Source organism: Choloepus didactylus, chromosome 26 (assembly GCF_015220235.1).
Source record: "Choloepus didactylus isolate mChoDid1 chromosome 26, mChoDid1.pri, whole genome shotgun sequence".
NCBI classification, from domain to species: Eukaryota; Metazoa; Chordata; class Mammalia; order Pilosa; family Megalonychidae; genus Choloepus; species Choloepus didactylus.
In genome coordinates this window covers 12,120,445-12,135,677 of record NC_051332.1, presented here as the reverse complement: position 1 = coordinate 12,135,677, position 15,233 = coordinate 12,120,445, and the positions used below count along the sequence as shown (strand labels likewise).

The 15,233-nt window shown below is 40.9% G+C and overlaps 1 pseudogene; it reads right to left on the bottom strand.

The window, feature by feature from the left end:
- Positions 1–13,085: 13,085 nt before the first annotated feature.
- Positions 13,086–13,680, bottom strand: LOC119520767 (annotated as a pseudogene).
- Positions 13,681–15,233: the final 1,553 nt, after the last annotated feature.

The window sequence follows — 15,233 nt, the reverse complement described above, 5'->3', positions numbered from 1 at the left end:
GTTTCTTTCTGGGAACCTCTGGCCAATGAGAGGGAATGGACCTTTCACCACACCCATCTCCTTCCCCATCTAAAGAGCTGAGAATATCAGCCATACAAACACTGACATCCTGATCCCTGCCAAGTCGGAATGGACCTTGACAACGTCATAGTGAGTGAAAGAAGTCAGGCGTGAAAGATCACATAGCGGGTGATTACTTATATGTGTAAGGTCCAGAATAGGCAAATTCATTGACACAGAAAGCAGATGATGGTGGCCAGGGGCTGGGGGATGGGTGATGGGGAATGCATGCTAAGTATGGGGTTTCCTATTGGGGAGATAAAAATGTTCCGGAAGTAGACTGCAGTAAGGTTAGAATGGCATGGTTAAGGTACTGAATGTCATGAATTGTAAATTTTATGTCTTGTGTATTTCACAATTTAAAAAAAAAAGGATTGAGGGTTACTCCTCTGGGGCAGTTGGTAGAAAGCCAGGAAATGCATGGACTATAAACCACAGAGGAATTTGAGATTGGACAAACTCCATAAAATACTCATGAATGTGTGGAACAGCTGAGATCAGCTAAATCTGTAAGTTCTCACAGCCAAGGAGCCCATGCCCCTCCATGCCAGGCACAATCCCAAGGGAAGAGGGTCCATCCATGCTGGGAAACAGGAGGGAGAATGAAAGCTGCAACAATAGATAAACTGAGAGCAGACACCAGAAAACCTGGGAGCAGTCAGCCCAGTAGAGAGGAGATAGGGCTAGCAAAACAACCAAAAAATAGAAAACAAAATAAAAAAAAAAGAGACTTTTTGGAGTCAGATGAACATAATATGGAGAAGGGTAGGGCTCAAACATAATCAGACACATTTGAAAATCCAGGGAGGGAGAGCCCTTTTCTGAAAAGCCAGCTTCTCTGCTTTCTTGATTTCTCCTTAATTGCCCTCAACTCCTGGTTTTTTAGCATTTCAATAGCCCATTATACCTGCAAGGACTGTAAATAGTCCATAAAGAGACCTTCCTTTAATTTTTTAATTTTTTTCTCATTTTTTAAATAATTACTCTCAGAAGCCTACTAGAGAAAGCCTCAAAGACTTGTAATTTTGGCCCAGGCAAGAGCAGAGTTAAGATAGCTCTCAGAGACAAAGCAATAAGTCTGGGGGCAGAGAAAGTTTGCTAAACACCTTAACTTCCCAGCAATTTTGGGAGCTCAGATCCCAGGGTTTGGAATTTGTTAACTAGCTTCAGTCAGCCATGTCCCAGATTGGGTTAGAGTCACCTGGAGAACTAAAGGCTCCCTGCCTCCTTACAATGGTGGGGGAACTGCAAGCTGGCAAGCGCCACCTCCTGGACATCATAGGAGACGCACAGGGTGTAAAGACCTCACAGGAGGGTCTCATCTTCAAGGAAACTCCACACCCTCCTCTTGAGATCTGGGCCCCTCTGGACTAGGAAAACCTGACTGGGGTTGACAATATCTGAGGAGATCCCCACAGGAAAAGTCTACAAATATGCAGGGCAAGAAACAGAAAAACAAGAGGTGAAAAACTCTGATCAACTAAACAGAATCTAAGTTAAACATCTAGAATAAGCTGAACTAAACACCAAAGGTTAGAGAACAAAGCAAATCAACAAGAAAAATCTAGGTAAAACAGTGAAAACAAGCTCCAGAATAAACTAATCAAGAAAGTCAGATGCCTAGACAGCTTAAGATAATAAGCCATACTAAGAAGCATGAAAATATGGATAAGCCAAAGGACAAAACTAATAGTTCAACTGAGATACAGGAGTTGAAGCAATTATAGCTAAATCAATTCAATGAGCTGAATGAAGAATTAATTGGAGATGTTCAAACAAATCTAAATCAATTCAAAAATCAAGTCAATGAACTGAGGGAAAACATAGCAAAAGATATGAAGGATAAAAGGACACTGGATGACCATAATGAAGAATTCATAAACTTGAAAAAACAAGTGACAGAACTTATGGGAATGAAGGGCATAGGGGAGGAGATGAAAAAGACAATGGAGGGATACAACAGTAGATTTAAACAAGCAGAAGAAAGGATCAGTTAATTGGAACACCAGGTATCTGAATTCACACACATGAAAGAACAGATGGTGAACAGAATGGAAATATATAAGCAGAGACTTAGGGGCTGAGTGACAACATTAAACATGCAAACATACGTGTTATGGATGTCCCAGATAGAGAAGAGAGGGGGAAAGGGGCAGAAAGAATAATAGAAGAAATAATCACTGAAAATTTCCCAACTCTTATGAAAGACAGAAAATTAGAGATTCAAGAAGTACAGTGCACCCCAAACAGAATAGTCCCCAACAGACATACTCCAAGACACTGATCAGATTGTCCAATGTCAAAGTCAGAGAGAATTCTGAAAGCAACAAGAGAAAAGCAATCCATCACATACAAGGGAAGCTTGATAAGACTATGCACAGATTTCTCCACAGAAGCCATGGAGGTGAGAAGAGAGTGGTATGATATATTTAACACCTGAAAGAGAAGAACTGCCAACCAAGAATTCTGTATACAGCAAAACTGTCTTTGAAAAATGAGGGAGATATTAAAATATCTTCAGACAAACAGACACTGAGAGAGTTTGTGAGTACAAGACAGGTGCTAAAGGAAATCATAAAAGGAGTGCTACAAGCTGATAAGAAAAAACAGGAGAAAGGTTTGGAAGAGTGTAGAAATGAAGATTATCAGGCAGCATAAAATGAGAGAGAGGGAAAAATAAGACATGATATATAAAATCCAAAAGACAAAATCATAGAAGAAATTACTGCCCTTACAGTAATAACACTAAATGTTAATGGATTAAACTCCCCAATAAAAAGACACATACTAGCAGAATGGTTTAAAAAATAGGACCCATCTATATGCTGTCTACAAGAAATTCACCTTGGACACAAGAAAAAAAATAGGCTGAAAGTGAAAGGTTGGGAAAGGATATTTCATGCAAATAGCAACCAGGAAAAGCAGGAGTAGCTATGTTAATATCAAAGTAGACTTCAAAAGTAAAACAAGTGAAAGAGACAAAGAAGGACACTATTAATAAAAGGGTCAATTCATCAAGAAAACATAGTAATCATAAACATTTATGCACCAAGTCAGGGTGACCCCAAATTCATGGGGCAGACACTGAGGACACTGAAAGGAGAAGTAGATAATTCCACAATAATAATTGGAGATTTCAATACAGAGGTCCCATCAATGGATAGAACATCTAGACAGAGGAACAACAAGGAAACAGAGATGTTGAATTTTTGATAAATGAACTAGACTTGACAGACATGGAACACTAAAACCCACAGCAGCAGGATTGACATTCTATTCAAGTTCTCATGGAATGTTTTCTCAGATAGATGAACTGCTGGGTCACAAAGCAAGCCTCGACAAATTTAAAATGTTGATATTATAAAAAACACTATCTCAGATCATAAAAGAATGAAGTTTGAAATAAATAACAGGCAGAAGATTGAAAAATTCACAAATATGTGGAGACTAAAAAACACATTCTTAAAAACAAAGTAGGTAAAGGAAAAATTACACGAGAAATTAGTAAATACTTTGAGGCAACTGACAATGAAAACACAGCATATCAAAACTTATGGGATGCAGCAAAGGCAGTACTGAAGGGAAAATTTATTGCCTTTAATGCCTGTATTAAAAGAGAAGAGAGAGGAAAAATTGAGGAATTAACTGTCCACCTGGAAGAACTAGAGAAAGAACAGCAAGCTAACCCAAGGCAAACAGAAGGAAAGAAATAACAAAGACCAGAGCAGAAATAAATAAACTGAGAAAAGGAAAATAGAATCAACAAAACCAGAAGCTTGTTCTTTGAGAAAATCAACAAAATTGATGGACCCCTCACTAAGTAAACAAACAAAAAAAAAGAGATCAGATGCAAATAAACACAATCAGAAATGGAAAAAGAAACATAACTACTGACCCTGCAGAAATAAAGAAGATAATGAGAAGATACTATGGGCAACTATATGCTAATGAACTGGACAACTTACATGAAGTGGACAACTTCCAAGAAAAGCATAAACAACCAACATTTACCAGAGAAGAAATAGAGGACCTCAACAAACCAATCACAAGCAAAGAGATTGAGTCAGACATCAAAATCTCCCAAAAAAGAAAAGCCCAGGACCAGATGGATTCACATGTGAATTCTACCAAGCATTCAAGAAAGAATTAATTCCAATCCTGCTCAAACTCTTCAAAAAAATTGAAGAGGAGGGAAAACTACCCAACATATTCTATTAAGCCAATATCACCCTAATACCAAAATCAAAGATACTACAAAAACAGAAAATTGTAGACCAATCTCATTAATGAATACAGATGCAAAAATCCTCAACAAAATATTCACAAATTCCATCCAGCAGGACATTAAAAGAATTATCCACCACAACCAAGTGTGGTTAATTCCAAGCATGCAAGGTTGGTTCAACATAAATCAATGAATATAATACACCACATCAATGAATCAAAACAACAGAAACATATGATCATATCAATCAATGTGGAAAAGGCATTGACAAAATTCAAAATCCTTTCTTGATGAAAACACTTCAAAGGATAGGAATAGAAGGGAATTTTTCTCAAAATGATAAAGGCAATATATGAAAAACCCACAGCTAACATTGTACTCAATGGGCAGAGACAGAAAGCTTTCCTTCTAAGATTTGGAACAAGACAGGGATGCCCACTGCCACCATTGTTAGTCAACACTGTGCTGGAAGTTCTAGCTATAGCAGCTAGGCAAGAAAAAGAAATGAAAGACATCTAAATTGGAGAGAAAGAAATAAAACTTTCACTGTTTGCAGATGATGTGATTCCATACATAGAAAATCCTGAAAAATCTATAGCAATGCTATTAGAGCTAATCAATGAATACAGCAAAGTGGTAGGCTACAAGATCAACATGAAAAATCTGTATTGCTCTTATACACAAGTGATGTGCAACAAGAGGAAGAATTTTTTTAATTCCATTTACATTAGCAATCAAAAGAATCAAGTATTTAGGAATAAACATAACCAAGGACACAAAACACCTATAAAAAGAAAATTACAGGAAACTGCTAAAAGAAATTGAACAGGACCTAAAAAAATGGAAGAACATACTGTGTTCATGGGTTGGAAGACTAAATATAATTAAAATGTCATCTCTAACTAAACTGATTTATAGATTCAATGCAATACCAATTAAAGTCTCAACAACTTACTTTGCAGGAATAGAAAAACCAAATAACCACATTTATTTGGAAAGGCAAGGTACCCTGAATAGCCAAAAGTATCTTGAGAAAAGGAAATGAAGTGAGAGGTCTCACACTACCTGACTTTAAAGCATATTACAAAGCTACAGTCCTTAAAACAGCATGTTACTGGCATAAGGACAGAGATACCGACCAATGGAATTGAATTCAGTGTTCATAAATAGACTCTAACATCTATAATTGATCTTTGATAAGGCATTCAAGCCAAAGCAACTGGGAAAGAGCAGCCTCTTCAATAAATGGTGTTTGAAGAATTGGATATCTATTTCCAAAAGAATGAAAGAGGACTCCTACCTCACACCTTTTACAAAATTAACTCTAATTGGATCAAAGACCTAAACATAAGCACTAAGACCATAAGACTCTTAGAAGAAAATGTAGGACACTATCTTAAAGATCTTGTGATAGGAGGTGGTTTCCTAGACCTTACACCCAAAGTATGAGCAACCAAAGAACAAATAGACAAATGGGATTGCCTCAAAATAAAACACTTTTTTTTACCTCAAAGGATTTATAGAAAAGTAAAAAGGCAGCCTTCACAATGGGATACCATATTTGGAAATCACATATCAAACAAGGGTTTAATATCCTGAATATATAAAGCAATCCTACAACTCAACAACAGAAGGACAAACAACCCAATTAAAATATGTGCAAAGACAGGGACAGACACTTTTCCAAAGAGGAAATGCAAATGGCTCAAAAACATGAAAAAAATGCTCAATTTCACTGGCTATTAGGGAAATGCAAATCAAAACCACAATGAGATACCATCTAATATCTATCAGAATAGCCATTATCCAAAAATCAGGAAATGACAGGTGCTGAACAGGATGTGGAGAAAGAGGCACACTTATTCATTGCTGGTGGGAATCTTGAATGGTGAAATGCCTCTGGAAAACAGTGTGAAGTTTCCTCAGGATGCTAAGAATAGATTTGCCATATGATCCAGCTATACAATTGCTAGGTATATACTCAAAGGAACTGAAAGCTAAGACACAAATGGACATATGTAAATGGATGTATATTGCAGCATTATTCACAATTGCCAAGAGATGGAAGAAGCCCAAACATCCATCAACAGAGAAGTGAATAAGCAAACTGTGGTATATAAACAAGATGGAATACTACACAGCTGTAAGACAGAAGAAAGACATGGAATATATAAAAACATGGATGAAACTTGAGGATATTATGTTGAGTGAAGTTAGCCAGAAACAAAAGGACAAATACTGTATGGTCTCCCTAATATGAACTAACATTAGTGAGCAAATTTTGAGAGTTAAAAGCTGATAACACAGGCTACCAGGAGATAGACAGTGGGTAGAGATCAGTCATTTGATGCTGAAGGACTACAGAAATGTTCAGCAGGATTGATTGTATAGATCCAGAAATAAATAGCATAATACTGTGTAATGGTAACAAAATACTCTAAGTACATGGAACAAAGATGTCTGTGAGTAAGGCTGAAAGAGGTGGGATAGGGGAATGTATGACATCAGAGGTAAAGATGGATGATGAAGCCTGGGATGGTGTAACTGGTCGAAAACTGGAGTGGCCAATGACTGTTGCTAAATGTACAAATATAAAAATATTCTCACTTGTGGGAGAACAAATGAAGGTCAGCCATGCAGAAGGTTGAAAAGGGGATGGTGTTTGGGAAAAAATATAATCAACACAAACTGGAGTCTATGGTCAACAGTAACATTCCCATATGCTTCCATTACATGTAAAAAAGGCAATAAACTGAAGTTAAATGTGTATGAGAGAGGGGCATAAGTGAGGGATATGGGATTCTTGGTAGTGGTATTGTTTTTTGTCCCTACTATTTTATTGTATTGTATGATATTTTTATTTTTATTTTAATTATCCTTTTCATTATTCACACAAAACACACTTTTTCATAATAATCAATATGTTCAAGTGCTGATGTGATAAATGTACAACTATGTAATGATGCTGTGAAGAACTGATTGTACATTTTGGATGGCTGTATGTTATGTGAATATATCTCTATAAGATTGTAAGAAAAAATATAAATAGGGGTAAAAGTGCTGGAGAAAACATGGAGAGAGAGATGTACCTATTTACTGTTGAGGAGGCAGAATGGTGTAACCTTTCTGGAGGTCACTGTGGTCGATCTACCAAAGCTAAGTATGTGGGACCATAAGGTCCTACAACTTCATTATGGGGTATGTATTTGTTATATCTAAGAGCAGAGACATGAATGTACACTTGCACACTGGTGTTTGTGGAGGCAGTACTCATGATTTGCAATGGGTAGAGGTGGCCTAAGGGTACACTGACTGAGGAACAGAATGGTGAACTGTGGTGTATGCATACAATGGAATATTGAGCAACTATGAGAAGGAGTGAAGCTGTGAGACATGCAATAAGGTGAATGGATCCTGTAGACAGCACGTTGAGTGAAGCATGCCAGAAACCAAGGCAAACATTATAATGCCTCAACAATATGGACTAACTACAATGTGTAAACTCAGCTTAACAAGGAAATGATTATTGTAATGGTCCCTAGATTGTAAGCTCTTATGGCAGTCAAATCTATTCCTGAATTGTAATGGCTATCTCCAAACTCTGAAATGTTGATCCCTTAATGTAAACCTGATTGGTCTCTAGAACATTGGGTATCTGTGTTAAACGTGAAACTCAGAGCTAGAACTTGGCAGATATGAATATCACTATTAATGCCCACAGCAACTGTTAAAAAAAAGATGATATGGATCCCAGACTTCAATTAGAATATGAATAAAGCAGATCTAGTTAAGACTAGAGCAAATTGGACCAAAGTGTAAAGGTTGAAACTGATTGTGTTCACATTTCAACTTTCATGTGAGACCAAGGGAAGAGATGTTTATTTGGTGTGGGATCTATATATTCTAAACAATATAACTTCTACAATCAGTTTGTTCAAACACTGCAATTACATGGAACTTTGAATAGCACGTGAGCTGTTAGGTCTGTATAGATAGATAAGACTGAAATAGCAACACATCTTAAAGTAATTTGGGTGAAGACTAAAACTATATATTTGGGGCCCCCCTGAAGAGCTGAGGGAGAATGCAGAGGTGTTGGACTTCCTCACCTGGATTGCTGATATTCTCACAAACATTGGGGACTGATGGCTTGATGTGCTAAGACCTCTGTCTTGGGGCTGGCCCCCATGGAGCTTGTTGCTGCAAGTGGAGGCTAAATCTACTTATAATTGTGTCTAAGAGTCTGTCCCTGAGTGCCTCTTTTTTGCTCAGATGTGGCCCTCTCTCTCTAACTGAGCCATCTTGGTGGGTGATCTTGCTGCCCTCCGCACTACATGGGATCTGACTCCCAGGGGTGTAAATCTCCCTGGCAAAGCAGGATATGACTCCTGGGGATGAATCTGGACCTGCCATCATGGGATTGAGAACATCTTCTTGACCAAAGGGGGGTATGTGAAATGAAATGAAATAAAGCTTCAGTGGCTGAGAGATTTCAAATGGAGTGGAGAGGTCACTCTGGTAGACATTCTTATGCATTATATAGATAACAATTTTTAGGTTTTAATATATTGGAATAACTAGAAGTAAATACCTGAAATTACTAAACTCCAACCCAGTAGCCTTGTAGCCTTGAGTCTTGAAGATGATTGTATAACACAGAATCTTACAAGGAGTGACAGTGCGATTGTGGAAAACCCTGTGGATCACACTCCCTTATCCAGTATATGGATGGATGGATGAGTAGAAAATTGGGGACAAAACCTAAATGAAAAATTGGGTGGGATGGTGGGGTCTTCTGGGTTTTCTTCTTTATTTTTATTTTTTATTCTAATTCTTTCTAGTGAAAGGAAAATGTTCAAAAGTAGATTGGGGTGATGAATGCACAACTATAAGATGGTACTGTGAACAGTTGATTGTTCACCGTGGATGATTGTATTGTATGTAAATATATCTCAATAAAACTGATTTCTTTAAGAAAAGGATTGAGAATAAGGAAGGGCTTGTCACAAGGAGAGAGAAGAAGGATATGGGGTGGGTTGGGGGTTCCAGCATGGCTGTCACCCATGCCTCACACTGCAAGGTTTTCTGAGTCCCCAGCAGCAATCTGAAGGAAACATTCCAAACAGATAAATGCCCTTCTCTCCATAAGGCAGAGGAGCATGGTCTTCAACATCCTGTCCCTCCCATCATATTAACTGCATTACTGCTGATTAAAGAGCACCATGGAGCCTCACCAAGCCCCAGCCCTGAATTCAATTAGCTTAGGAACATATGTTTGAACATGATTCAGAGGCCTGGGGTGCAACTGTATCTGCTCAGAAAGCTCAGCAGATGGAAGCATTCAGCTTCTTCTCTTCTTGAATGCCAATATCAATGTGTCCCATCATATCCTGTACACAAGCAGCAGACACACACACATGAATGAGATGAACACATTTTGTTCTGAGAGGGCAGTGGAGGACGCCTCAGGTGGTGGTTGGGCAAATCTCTCCCTGAGTTTTCTGGCTAGCTCGTGATGGCACCAGGGTGACAGACTCTCATGCCTCCTGAGGGTCCCCAGCCTGGTGTTAGGATGTTGTGTACCACTTCTGATGCTGCCAGGGACCCTGAAGTGCCCTATGATCTGAGATCCCAGCGAATGAACAGACCTACCACAGGCTCCACCTGTATGTTCTGTGCTGGCATTCTGGAATCTGGTGTACATACAGTATCACCTAGGGGGCTTTGGAGAATGTGGAACCCTTAGCCCTATCCCTGCCCAATTTAAGTCAGCAGAGTATATATGTTTAATAAGCAGAAGACACAGGCAGTCAGCCAGACCTTGGAAGATTTGGAAGCTATTTGTGAAGCACACCCATGTCTGATCTCACCCTTCATATCTCTCAGAAATATCATGGTAGGCCAGGTCTCTGCCTGCATAGACAATGGTGGAGCTTGATGAGGTGAAAGGATTTGCCTAAGGTGCTGAAGCTGTCAGTAGTGGAGCTGGAGTCTGGACCCATGAGGGCTCTTTGGAGGGTAGCAGGGAAGAATTTGGGAGAAACCTGCCAGAACTGGGGCCAGGGACAGTGAGCTATTGTTGGGGAAGATGTGGGAGGAATGGGCAGAGGGTGAAGCCTTTGTCTGCCTGGGGGCCAGGGATGGCTGGGGGGCAGGGAATCCCCACAGGGACTCTGCAAAAGTCAAGGGGCTGGGAGGGAGACTTCTTGGCAGAGGAAGCATGCAGTGGGTGTGAAGCTGAGTTGGTGGACAAAGAAATGGGTGTTGTTGGCATCTATAGCCACTCTGACTTCCTAGGCTGCTGTAAGGGTGACTTTAAACTCATGTCACATGCTTAGGATATAGTGAATGTTTGGTAAATACCACCAGATAGTACTACCATTTGCTAATATGATTACAAAGGGCTGTCTGACTTCTGGGCCCCAAAGTGCTGGGAAACTGCAGCTAAATATTGATGTCTGGGTGACCATGCCCTAAATTTATGAGGGTGGATCACCCTATACTTTGACCACTTTTAAAAACACAAGTTGGTCAGGACAACAACCTGAGAGTCCTCCTGTAGGATCCTCTCTGCTCCACCCTTGAGCCACCTACAAATGATCTGGCTCCTACTTCAAAGAAGATTGGGATTCATCCAAGCCCCACCTCCCTTCCAAGGCCCTGCACATGGTTACCTGTTGGAAACTCCTGGCTTCTCAACCCCAGCCACCTCAGTGTCTGCAGTCTGTTCTCAATCTAGCAGTCACTATGGTCCTTTGTGACATCAAAAGCTCTTACCATGCCATGGCACAAAACTTGCTATTCCTGTCCCTTCCACACAGAGTAAAAACTAACACTGTGCACTGTCCTTCCAGGCCCACAGTACCTGGCCATGTCTGACCCTTTAATCTTGTCAGCTGCCTTTCCCTGACTTGCCCAGTCCAGACTCATGGTCCTGACTGCTGTTCCTCCAGCTTCCAGGTTCAGCCAGAACTGGGATATGGGTTGTTCTCCAGGAACATGAATTGCTTCTCCCCTCTCCTGCTCCAAGTCTCTGCCCAAATTCCACCTTTGCATTGACCAGTTTAATGACCCCTATTTAATGCTGCAGGCACCTCTATGCCTGGCCCCTTCCCAGGCACCCAGAACCTGCTGACAAAGTGGACACTCTCTCATTGGCTTTCTCTATTGTTAACTATCCATCTCTCCTTGCTCAAGCATCACTTCCCCTTCTCCTTGTGAGTCTACTGATAAATCCATGTCACTTACAGCAGTGCCTGGACCCAAGATTGCATACCACTGACATTTGCTGGATGAACAAAGAGAAAGGCAGGAGATGGTTAAAGTAGCCAGAGCTGAGGCCAACACAATTGCTTCTTTCCAGCAGGACAAGGGCATCTCCCATGAAGGCACTGGAAAGGCAAGTCCTGATAGCAACTGTTTGCTGCCTTTTGTCTTGCTTCCCTGAGTTTCAACAACAGGGGGCAATTCTGACATTCAGGAATTCCAAAGAGCTGGGCATGCTTGTGCCTGGTCAGAGAGTTAGCAGATATGTGAGAGGAAGAGCATTGGAGGAGAAGTTTTCAAGATCCATCACTGGGGTCCTAAAGTTTGATGTGGCTGCTGTGGAGATTTACTGTATTTGTACTGGAGGCACAGGGGACACTCTCTCAACAGCCCCTCAAAGGTGAACCTACCCAGGCAACCACCAACACTCCCCAGTACCTTATTTTGTACTCTGACAACCTGACCAATCCAGGGATGGGCACTTTGCCCAGGGGTGGCACATTCATTGGCTCTCCAGGGCCAATCCCCAGACCTGATGTAAACAGCACTGCCAAGTATGTATCAGAAGATCAGAGGCCACTGGCAGAGAATAGCAGGGACAGCAAAGCAAGAGACAGGGAGAGCAAAGTTGTCCAGAGCCTCCTGGCTCTAAACCCCAGATCTCACTGCCCTACAGTAGCCCACCCTCCCACTTTCCACTTTTTATAAAATGGCCATAATCTGTCACTGTTATTTCTTCCTAATAAGGACAGGCTTTTCCTCATATATGCATGCAAACATCTCTCCATCAATCCTTTCTTCCACCCATCTATCCATTCATCCATCCATCTTCCCTCTCTTCCTTGCTCTTCCCATCACACATCCCTCCTTCTAGCCATCTTTTGATCCTTCTTCCATCCACCCATATATCTCCCTATCCTCCTTTGCTTCCTGCAATCCATCCATCCATTTCTCCTTCCTTCCTGCCTTCTTTCCAACCATCCATCTATCCACCTATTCATCCATCAGTCTCAACACCAATTCCTTGATGACTTCATCCATCCATCTCACCATCCATCCCTCCATACCTCCACAACTCCACTCACCTGTTCACCCAGCTACTATTCAGAATATTTTCTTGAAAGAAAGACAGATTCAACACTGACCTCAGACTTTCTGAGGAAGTGACCATCAACCCTGAATAGTGCCCAAGAGACAGCCAGGAAGGGCTGTGTACCTGAAGCAACAGAGCTGGAAGGTAAGTCACCAAGGCAGAGAAATAAGGTGGAGATTGAGTGAAGGGAGTGTGGAACTTATCCTCAATTGGAGCCTCTGGGGGAAGTTTCCATAGCAGGGGCACAATGTGCTTTGTCTCTTAGTAAAGATCCCTGTAGGCTTAAGGTGGCAGGTGGCCTGGGGTAAGGCCCCTATAGGGGGATGTCCAATTAGGAAGTGCAGTTGTCCAGGTGGCTTTGCTTGTCTTTTTTTAATATCAGGAGAAGTTTAATAAAAAATTTCTTTATTGAAACAAAAAATATACACAAACTATAAGGCCCTAAGAAAAGTAAATATCTAAGTCAAAGCAAACAGGTGGCAATTCAACATCCAGGGTTGATAGAATGCTTGAAGGAGACTACAACAGAATAGACTCCCATATCAGAGAGGGTATCTTCACAGGGGCACACTGCCCCTGCTCTAACAGTCTGTCAATTTCCCTCTTCTTATTGAGGATCATAAAAGTACTCCAGTCAAGTTGAGGAGTGCAATTTGGTGTTCTTCAGGCAGGTCAACTCTCAATATCTAGAGGATTGAAGGGAAATATTTTTTCTTTTTCTGTATAGATCTGAGGCCTGAACTGAGCTTTTGCTTTAAGAGTATTCTCAGTCAGCTTTTTGGCAAAGAATATTGGTTGTTTCTGTTTGAGGGGTCCACTCGTCTTTACTGACTCTTCTTTAGCTCTGTTGACAGTTCTCAATGGCTTTCTGAAATCTCTAGGTAAGGCTGGTGGAGCATCAAATATTTTACCAACACACAGTGTTAAAACCTGAAATCTCCTATCAAAGCCTTTGACTGCAGTTTTGTCCCATCCATAGGAACACATGGGTGCCAGGTTCTCTATTTTACTTATCAACAAAGATCAGAGTGGCCATTCTGGATTAATCCAATTTTCTGCCTGACTTTCCTTGTCTTAAGATCAAGTTGGAGTGAACAGCTCAGATGGCCTGGACACTGTTGAATTGATCATTCAGGAAAGGGCAGACTTGAGGACAGACCTCAACAGGGAGGCTAGCAGTGAGTGGCACAGGTAAGGGGTTACAGATTCTCCATATTTGGAAGCTGGGTTTAAGCACCATCCCCATGGAAACTGATGGGGAGACAGGTAATAAGATATTGAAAAATTTGACAAACAATTTCCTTCCCCTCCTTAATTTCTCTCAAACTTTCTTCCAGTAGAATGATGAGGGAAGTGCTGTTTGTGTCCAGGGGTGAGAGTGAGAAGTGTTCTTCAAGTGTCTGCCACCCAGGATAGGTTGACCACCAAATTCACAGTTTTGGGTAAATCTGCAGATAATACAGAAAGGTAAAAAACTTCTGGTTTGCTGTAGCTGCCATTATGAAAACTATCAGAAATGGATTGGCTTTTATAAAGGGGATTTATTAGGTTACAAATTTACAGTTCTAAGGTCATAAAATTCTCCAAACTTAAGGCATCAACAAGAGGATACCTTCACTGATAAAGGCTGATGGCATCAGGAATGCCTCTGTTAGCTTGGATGACACATGGCTGTCATCAGCTGGTCTATTGTTGCTGGGTTCTGGTTTCAAAATGGCTTTCTCCAAAATGTCTTTGAGCCTCTGTATCTCTTCCCTACCCTCTCTCAGCTCCTGTGCATCTTTTCTTATTCTCCTAGTGTGTTTCTAACTATCTGGGGGTCCTCTATTAGCTCATCTAGAGCAAATTCAGGGCTTCATCTCTTAGTCTGGAATCTCCAAACATCCTTCTATCTGCATCTCCCAGTGTCTCCAATTGTCTATGTCTGTGTTTGCCCTTAGCTTCTCTCCAATATGTCCCTCTTAAAGGACTCCAGTGAACTAATCAAGACTCCCCCAGAATGGATGGGGTCACATGTTCATGAAAATGATCTAATCAAAAGTTTTCACCTACAGTTGGGTAGGTCACATGTCCATGGAAACAACTTAATCAAAAGCTCCCACCCTAATCAAAAGACTAAGTCTGCCAAAACAATATTTCATTAAAGAACATGATTTTTGTAGGGGACATAATTGAGTCAAACCAGCAGAGCCCCCACTGCAAATATGGTTTCCCTCCCCCCACCAGTGGCCAATGCAGACATTTGTGTCTTTGCTAGGGCTGCTATGAGAAACACAACACAATGTTGGCTTAAACAACAGGGATTTATTGTTTAAGTCCAAAATCAAGGTCTTGACTTTCTCTAAATTCTGTGGTGTTCTGGTTGTGACTCAATGTCTGCCTCCATCACATGGTCATCTGTCTTTTTCTTTCTCCTGCTCACTCCTGTCTGGGATTCCTGGTGCTTTGGCTCCTTTGGAGAGGGATAGTTGCCAGGACTCATCCTGAATGGGGGGCAGGATGTGCAATATCCTGAGTGCTGGCCATCTGAGACAGCCATCAGGGTCTGGAGGGGCTCTCTTTGTAGGACATTCAGTTCCTTGGCATTCT